Source organism: Platichthys flesus, chromosome 22, assembly GCF_949316205.1.
Source record: "Platichthys flesus chromosome 22, fPlaFle2.1, whole genome shotgun sequence".
Lineage (NCBI taxonomy): Eukaryota > Metazoa > Chordata > Actinopteri > Pleuronectiformes > Pleuronectidae > Platichthys > Platichthys flesus.
In genome coordinates this window covers 11,415,542-11,422,104 of record NC_084966.1, presented here as the reverse complement: position 1 = coordinate 11,422,104, position 6,563 = coordinate 11,415,542, and the positions used below count along the sequence as shown (strand labels likewise).

The window sequence follows — 6,563 nt, the reverse complement described above, 5'->3', positions numbered from 1 at the left end:
AGGAAATCAAGCAGACACTGGCTCATCTGTCCAGTTTGTATGAAGACCGTAGAATCCCTAAGCTGTCACCTGCGCAAATCATGCATGAAGGAATCAGAAGAATCAGACAGAGAAGAGGTGGTAGAAAAGGCCAAGAGTGATGTGTTTGACCTCCTGAAGACTAGACGGGCTTTTAGCTATAAAGTTCTTAGCCGCATTGTCTCATCTTCAAATCCACTTGAAAGACTGATTGTGGAGCTGAAAAGTCATCACATGTTTGTGACCGGAGAGCCTACACCTTTGCCCCAAGGGAATCCAAGGTTTGTCGCAGAAACTGGTGAGCCATCCGGAGAGGCAGGGTCATCTGACGTGGAATCTGCCAGCAGCGGTGAACTGTTTCAATGTAACCGGGAAACAGCTTACAAGGCCAGAACCTCATTGAAGAAAGTGAACAAAATGGGGTTTCTGGAAAAGCATTCTATAGATCATCCACTACTTCAGGGCTTTGCCGAACACCTACGGGTCAATATGGAAAATACGAAGTACAAACAGCAGGTTGAGACTGTTTCTCGGTACCTTTATTATGCCGACCCTGTTGAACCATCCTTGAAGTTTGTCAGGGACAGAGAGAAGCTCTTAAGCTACACAAGAAAACAGTCGGAGGCAAACTACACGGCACAGACTTCAGTCAAGTACCTAAAGTGCTTGAAAAGGTTGGTACTTTTGTTTTATTATGATGTCAACAGTTTACACTATACACATAAATACTTGCTATTGCATGTACATAACTTAACTTAAATCCATCTCCTTCCTCCTTACAGATTCTTGGATTACAACACTGTATTGACCAATCTGAGAAAGGATGACAAGGCGCTCTACAATGACTGTGTTGATTTCGTGGATTACATTGGCTCTGTGCAGAGTATGCTCTCTAAGCAAGTGAGCAAAGAGATTGTATCCAAGAGGCATGCCATGTTAATGGATAAAGATGTTCTTAGTCCTCGTGACTGCTGGGCCATTTTTGAGAAAGCTGAGGAAGGATTTTTGAACATCATGAATCAACTTGGTGACAGCTCTACCCCCCCCCCTGGCGGCTTCTCAGTGCATATTTGTGCTGTACTATCTGGAGGCAATCATCATACTGAAGCACTGCCAAAGGCCATGTGTGGTGGAGAACATGAAGGTGAGTGTTACTGTCCTCTTATCGTATATCTTGGGCAGCCAAGAGGTCGATGATGGTGAAGTTGATGCTGAAGGAAGAATTCTCCGCAGACCCAGAACTTGCTTGTATAGTTAAAGTTTATTACACAGAAGTCTTCACAGGTCAGGACGGACTCTAGAATCCGTAGACATTCACACGCCAATAGTGAAGCCTGCTTTGCAGGCGTCAAACATACAATATATATAGGGGTTGCCTACGCCCATGGCAACATTCCACATCCCATGGTTGAGAGGTGCATGACTACATCTGTTTGAACACATGAAATGTAAATGTAAGGATGAATTCATAACATCATGCCTCGTGCTTAATAGAAGAAAACCCATTTTCTACACTCATCCCTTAAGGGGTCAAAGATCATACCCTAGGGGAGAGAACTAACAAGAAATGCATAGAAGAACTACTGAGAGTGTAAAGATGGGGGCCTCATGCTTAAACATGTGATTTCTGGTTCATACTAAGGTTAAAACTAGCAGAATATACTACACTCTATTGATAGATTTCCCTTGACAGTTTAGCCATTCCATTTACTAATCAATGGCATATCCTCATTTTCTACAGGTCGGCGAATGGCTTGGGCGGAAACAAGAAGCGGAACATACAATCATATATGCAGCACATTTTGCGGTTGGAATTGCCCTGTCGAAGCAGGAGGAGGAGTGGTTTGAAAAGTACTACACAAGAGTGCGACCACAACACCTTGCTGCAAAAGGGAAACGCAAGCGGGATGAACGGAATGACAAGGATGGTGATGAATTTTTCTTTGTCTCCTCAACGGGGAAGAAAATCAACAACCCAACCGCTGACCTGGACCGCCTGCATGAACAGCACAACCTCCCCCCTGTGAACAGCCAGACTTTGCGAAGAACATTTGAGACGGAAGCTAAGCAGGGTCGGGCCTGGTTAGTACTTGGATGGGAGACTGCCTGGGAATACCAGGTGCTGTAAGCTTTTTTCCACTTTTACCTGACATATATACATGTATAAATAAGGTTCAGAGGGTGGATTCATTCGCATACAGCCACACCAACCTGAATACGCCCGATCTCGTCTGATCTCGGAAGCTAAGCAGGGTCGGGCCTGGTTAGTACTTGGATGGGAGACTGCCTGGGAATACCAGGTGCAGTAAACCTTTTTCCACTCTTAACTGACGTATTTACATGTATAAATAAGGGTCAGAGGGTGGACTCATTCGCTTGCGGCCACACCAACCTGAATACGCCCGATCTCGTCTGATCTCGGAAGATAAGCAGGGTCGGGCCTGGTTAGTACTTGGATGGGAGAGTGCCTGGGAATACCATGTGCTGTAAGCTTTTTTCCAGTCTTACCTGACGTATTTACATGTATAAATAAGGTTCAGAGGGTGGACTCATTCGCTTACAGCCACACCAACCCGATCTCGTCTGATCTCGGAAGCTAAGCAGGGTCGGGCCTGGTTAGTACTTGGATGGGAGACTGCCTGGGAATACCAGGTGCTGTACGCTTTTTTCCACTTTTACCTGACGTATTAACATGTATAAATAAGGTTCAGAGGGTTGACTCCATCGCTTACGGCCACACCAACCTGAATACAACCGATCTCGTCTGATCTCGGAAGCTAAGCAGGGTCGGGCCTGGTTAGTACTTGGATGGTAGACTGACTGGGAATACCAGGTGCTGTAAGCTTTTTTCCACTTTTACCTGACGTATTTACATGTATAAATAAGGTTCAGAGGGTGGACTCACTCGCTTACGGCCACACCAACCTGAATACGCCCGATCTCGTCTGATCTCTGAAGCTAAGCAGGGTTGGTTCTGGTTAGTACTTGAATGGGAGACTTCCTGGGAATACCAGGTGCTGCAAGCTTTTTTCTTCTTTTACCTGACGTATTTACATGTATAAATAAGGGTCAGAGGGTGGACTCATTCGCTTACGGCCACACCAACCTGAATACAACCGATCTCGTCTGATCTCGGAAGCTAAGCAGGGTCGGGCCTGGTTAGTACTTGGATGGTAGACTGACTGGGAATACCAGGTGCTGTAAGCTTTTTTCCACTTTTACCTGACGTATTTACATGTATAAATAAGGTTCAGAGGGTGGACTCACTCGCTTACGGCCACACCAACCTGAATACGCCCGATCTCGTCTGATCTCTGAAGCTAAGCAGGGTTGGTTCTGGTTAGTACTTGAATGGGAGACTTCCTGGGAATACCAGGTGCTGCAAGCTTTTTTCTTCTTTTACCTGACGTATTTACATGTATAAATAAGGGTCAGAGGGTGGACTCATTCGCTTACGGCCACACCAACCTGAATACGCCCGATCTCGTCTGATCTCGGAAGCTAAGCAGGGTCGGGCCTGGTTAGTACTTGGATGTAGGGTGACCACCCGTCCCGCGTACCGCGTGCGTGCACAGCGTTTTGAAGCCCAACCATGCGTCCCACAAATCGAGACCGTGTCACGCGAAATCAATGCTTTCTCAAAAAAAGGTTGGTCGCTCTCTACATCCTGGAGCCCCAGGCAGCCAAATGAACATTACTTGACAGTTCAGCTCGCTACTGTTGCCACACCCCCTTCTCAGTTGAACTGCTGACTAGGTTGTTGTCAACTTTTTCGTTGTTGTCATGACAGCGCACGCACGCGCATACCAGATGCACACTGGGAAGGAACTTTTAGATGCGCGCTTTCCAATTCAAAAAATGGCGGAGTCTGAGGCATCGCGATCTCCAATTAAAAAGAAGGTGAGAAGGTGTGGGTACAAGAAAGACTGGGAAAATGAATATTTGTGGCTGACAGGTATTCAGGGGGATACCGAGAGGGCTTTTTGTGACCTTTGCAAAACGTCCTTCTCAATCGGACATGGAGGGGAATATGATATTAAACGACACAGACTCACGGACACTCACAAGAAACGTGTCCAACAGAAAGAGACATCCAAATCTATGGATGCTTTCCTCCGACCTAAAAACGACTGTCTAGCTGACAAAGTGACTGCTGCAGAGGTGACCAGTGTGTATCACACTGTCCAACACGTTACATCATATCGAGCAGGAGATTGTGGCACAAAGCTAGCCCCAACGATGTATCCAGACTCTGACATTGCCAAGAGGACGGCCTGTGGTCGGACGAAGGCAGAAGCCATTGTCACGGATGTACTTGGCCCTGCCTCTGTCGAAGATTTCTTGAAAGTCCTCTGAAGACCACTGAATGAGCAACGAGAGGCAACCAAAGGTAGTTATGTTCATGGATGTTACATTGTTGTGTGTTAGCTATTTGTGTAGCGTTAGCTAGCTAATGTTAGCAAATCATCTTCTGCTGTATGTTAAAAGTCAACTCTTCCTTCAGTTCACTGAAATTGCATTCTTAGCTAACATAATGCTGCTCATCCGTGCCTTCGTGAAACCAGGCTCTGTGTATCCTTACATGATTGTGAGCAACATTTCACTATTCGTTATCTCCCAAACTGAACAAACAAAACAACTATAATTTTTGAAAGGTATAAATATTTCTATAGATAATATATCTTGAATTTTTATAATAATCTGTTTTTAGAGAATCTCTTTTAAATTCACCCCATCTGTGTGTGTGTCTCCACAGCCCACACGCCATTCTTCTCAGTGGCTTCAGACGCCTCCAATCATGGGACCACCAAGCTCTTCCCACTGTCAGTGCGTTACTGGACGCCAGACTTGGGAGTACAGACGAAGGTCCTAGATTTCTATGATGACAGTGATGAAACATCTGCCGTAATCCACAACCAGATAGTCACCAAGCTGGAGGAAAACGGACTGCGACTAGACATGATATCTGCGTATTCTGCTGACAATGCTAGTGTGAATTACGGGAGATACAACTCTGTCTACCAGAAACTGAAAGAGAACAACAATTGCCTTTTGAAGGCAAACTGTGTGGCCCACATTGTTCACAACAGTGCAAAACACGCAGGAGATCGGCTAAATATCGACATTGAAAATGTCGTCAACAAGACCTTTAGCCACTTCTCCTCATCTGCCAAACGCACTGAGGAACTTAAGTCAATTCACACCTTTGTGGAGATAGAGTACCAGCCCCTGCTTAGAAATGTGCCCACAAGATGGCTGAGCTTATGGCCTGCAGTGAAGAGGCTTCACGACAGCTGGGCTCCTATCAAGACCTACTTTCTCTCATTGGGAGAGGACGGGTGCCCAAAGTCACTATGGCGGCTGTTCAAGGATGACCAGGATGGTGAGGGCAACCCCCTTGATCTACAGGTAATTCATTTTAATTGCACTCAACTTTTTTTTTCATCTAAGTATTATTACATGAAACAGGGATTAGAGAAATGATGATAATGCAAACAGTGCCAGCACACAGGATCATTGACTCTCTTTACGTATTTTAGGTTTACCTGTCCTTCCTCAGCAATGCGCTGAAGATTTTCCACGACACTGTGCTGGCGCTGGAGCAAGAGGATGGGACTGTCTGTGAGCTCTACAATACGATGTTCACCCTAAAAACCAATCTACAGCTACGACAGAGTGATGGTTTCTTTGGGGCCCAGACGGATGTACTCCTCCAGCAGTTTCGAGACAGACAGGCCGCTGTGCTCAGAGAGGACATGTGCAACTTCTACCAGTCCTCTCTCACCTACCTGGAGCAGCGCTATGACTTCTCAGACTCCAACTACCAGAAGAAATTGGCTAGCCTGGCACTAAAGAACAGCCCATTCAACTTCTCCCATCTCTGTGAAGCTGTAGAGGTCCTGCAGCTAATCAAGAAGTTGGACATGGATGCGCTATATGATGAGTATTGTGTCGTTCTGCCACACCAAAAGGCCATCGTGCAGTCTGGAGCTCCAGTCGGGGAGAAGTGGGCCACCTTACTCAAGCACACACACACACCAAACATGACAGCATTAGCTTCTTTCCTCTTGAGTGTACCAATCACCAATGCTTCAGTGGAGAGGGTCTTTTCACTGATGACAGGATGCTGGACGGACACAAGGAACAGATGTTCGGTAAACCTCATCAAGTCAGAAATCCAGATGAAGAGCAACTTCACATTCAGTTGCAAGGACTTCTACACGTATGTAGTAAAAGAGAAGGTTCTCCTCAATGCTGCACGCTCCAACAAGAAATACAAGTTCAAGAAGAAACCTGAAGGTAAGAAACCTAGTTATGTAAGACCCCATTTGTCTAAGATGAAGTTTGATGTGCAAATGTGTCAAAATATGTCATTTTTTTGCATAGGATTGTATCTTGGCACCTTTTTGTGTTGTTGTCAGCTTGTGATGGTGATGGGTTTGCACTCCTCTGTCTATACTGGAAAACCATTTGGAAGTTTATCATAAAAATTAATGTTGCTTTAATTCTGTCTCTTATCTTTCTTCCTTATTTGATTCAGATGC

General features: G+C 45.5%; 2 non-coding genes and 5 pseudogenes across 2 annotated transcripts; all 7 read left to right on the top strand.

Moving 5' to 3' along the window:
* The first annotated feature begins 2,211 nt into the window (after positions 1-2,211).
* On the top strand, positions 2,212-2,330 carry LOC133937605 (5S ribosomal RNA; annotated as a pseudogene).
* Positions 2,331-2,392: 62 nt separating this feature from the next.
* On the top strand, positions 2,393-2,511 carry LOC133940004 (5S ribosomal RNA; annotated as a pseudogene).
* A 62-nt stretch (positions 2,512-2,573) lies between these two features.
* Positions 2,574-2,682, top strand: LOC133944163 (5S ribosomal RNA; annotated as a pseudogene).
* A 62-nt stretch (positions 2,683-2,744) lies between these two features.
* LOC133935308 (5S ribosomal RNA) lies at positions 2,745-2,863 on the top strand. The gene has a single exon (XR_009913457.1). It is a non-coding gene; the product is annotated as a 5S ribosomal RNA (ribosomal RNA).
* A 62-nt stretch (positions 2,864-2,925) lies between these two features.
* LOC133941257 (5S ribosomal RNA) lies at positions 2,926-3,044 on the top strand (annotated as a pseudogene).
* Positions 3,045-3,106: 62 nt separating this feature from the next.
* On the top strand, positions 3,107-3,225 carry LOC133935307 (5S ribosomal RNA). The gene has a single exon (XR_009913456.1). It is a non-coding gene; the product is annotated as a 5S ribosomal RNA (ribosomal RNA).
* Positions 3,226-3,287: 62 nt separating this feature from the next.
* LOC133941256 (5S ribosomal RNA) lies at positions 3,288-3,406 on the top strand (annotated as a pseudogene).
* The last annotated feature ends 3,157 nt before the right edge of the window (positions 3,407-6,563 follow it).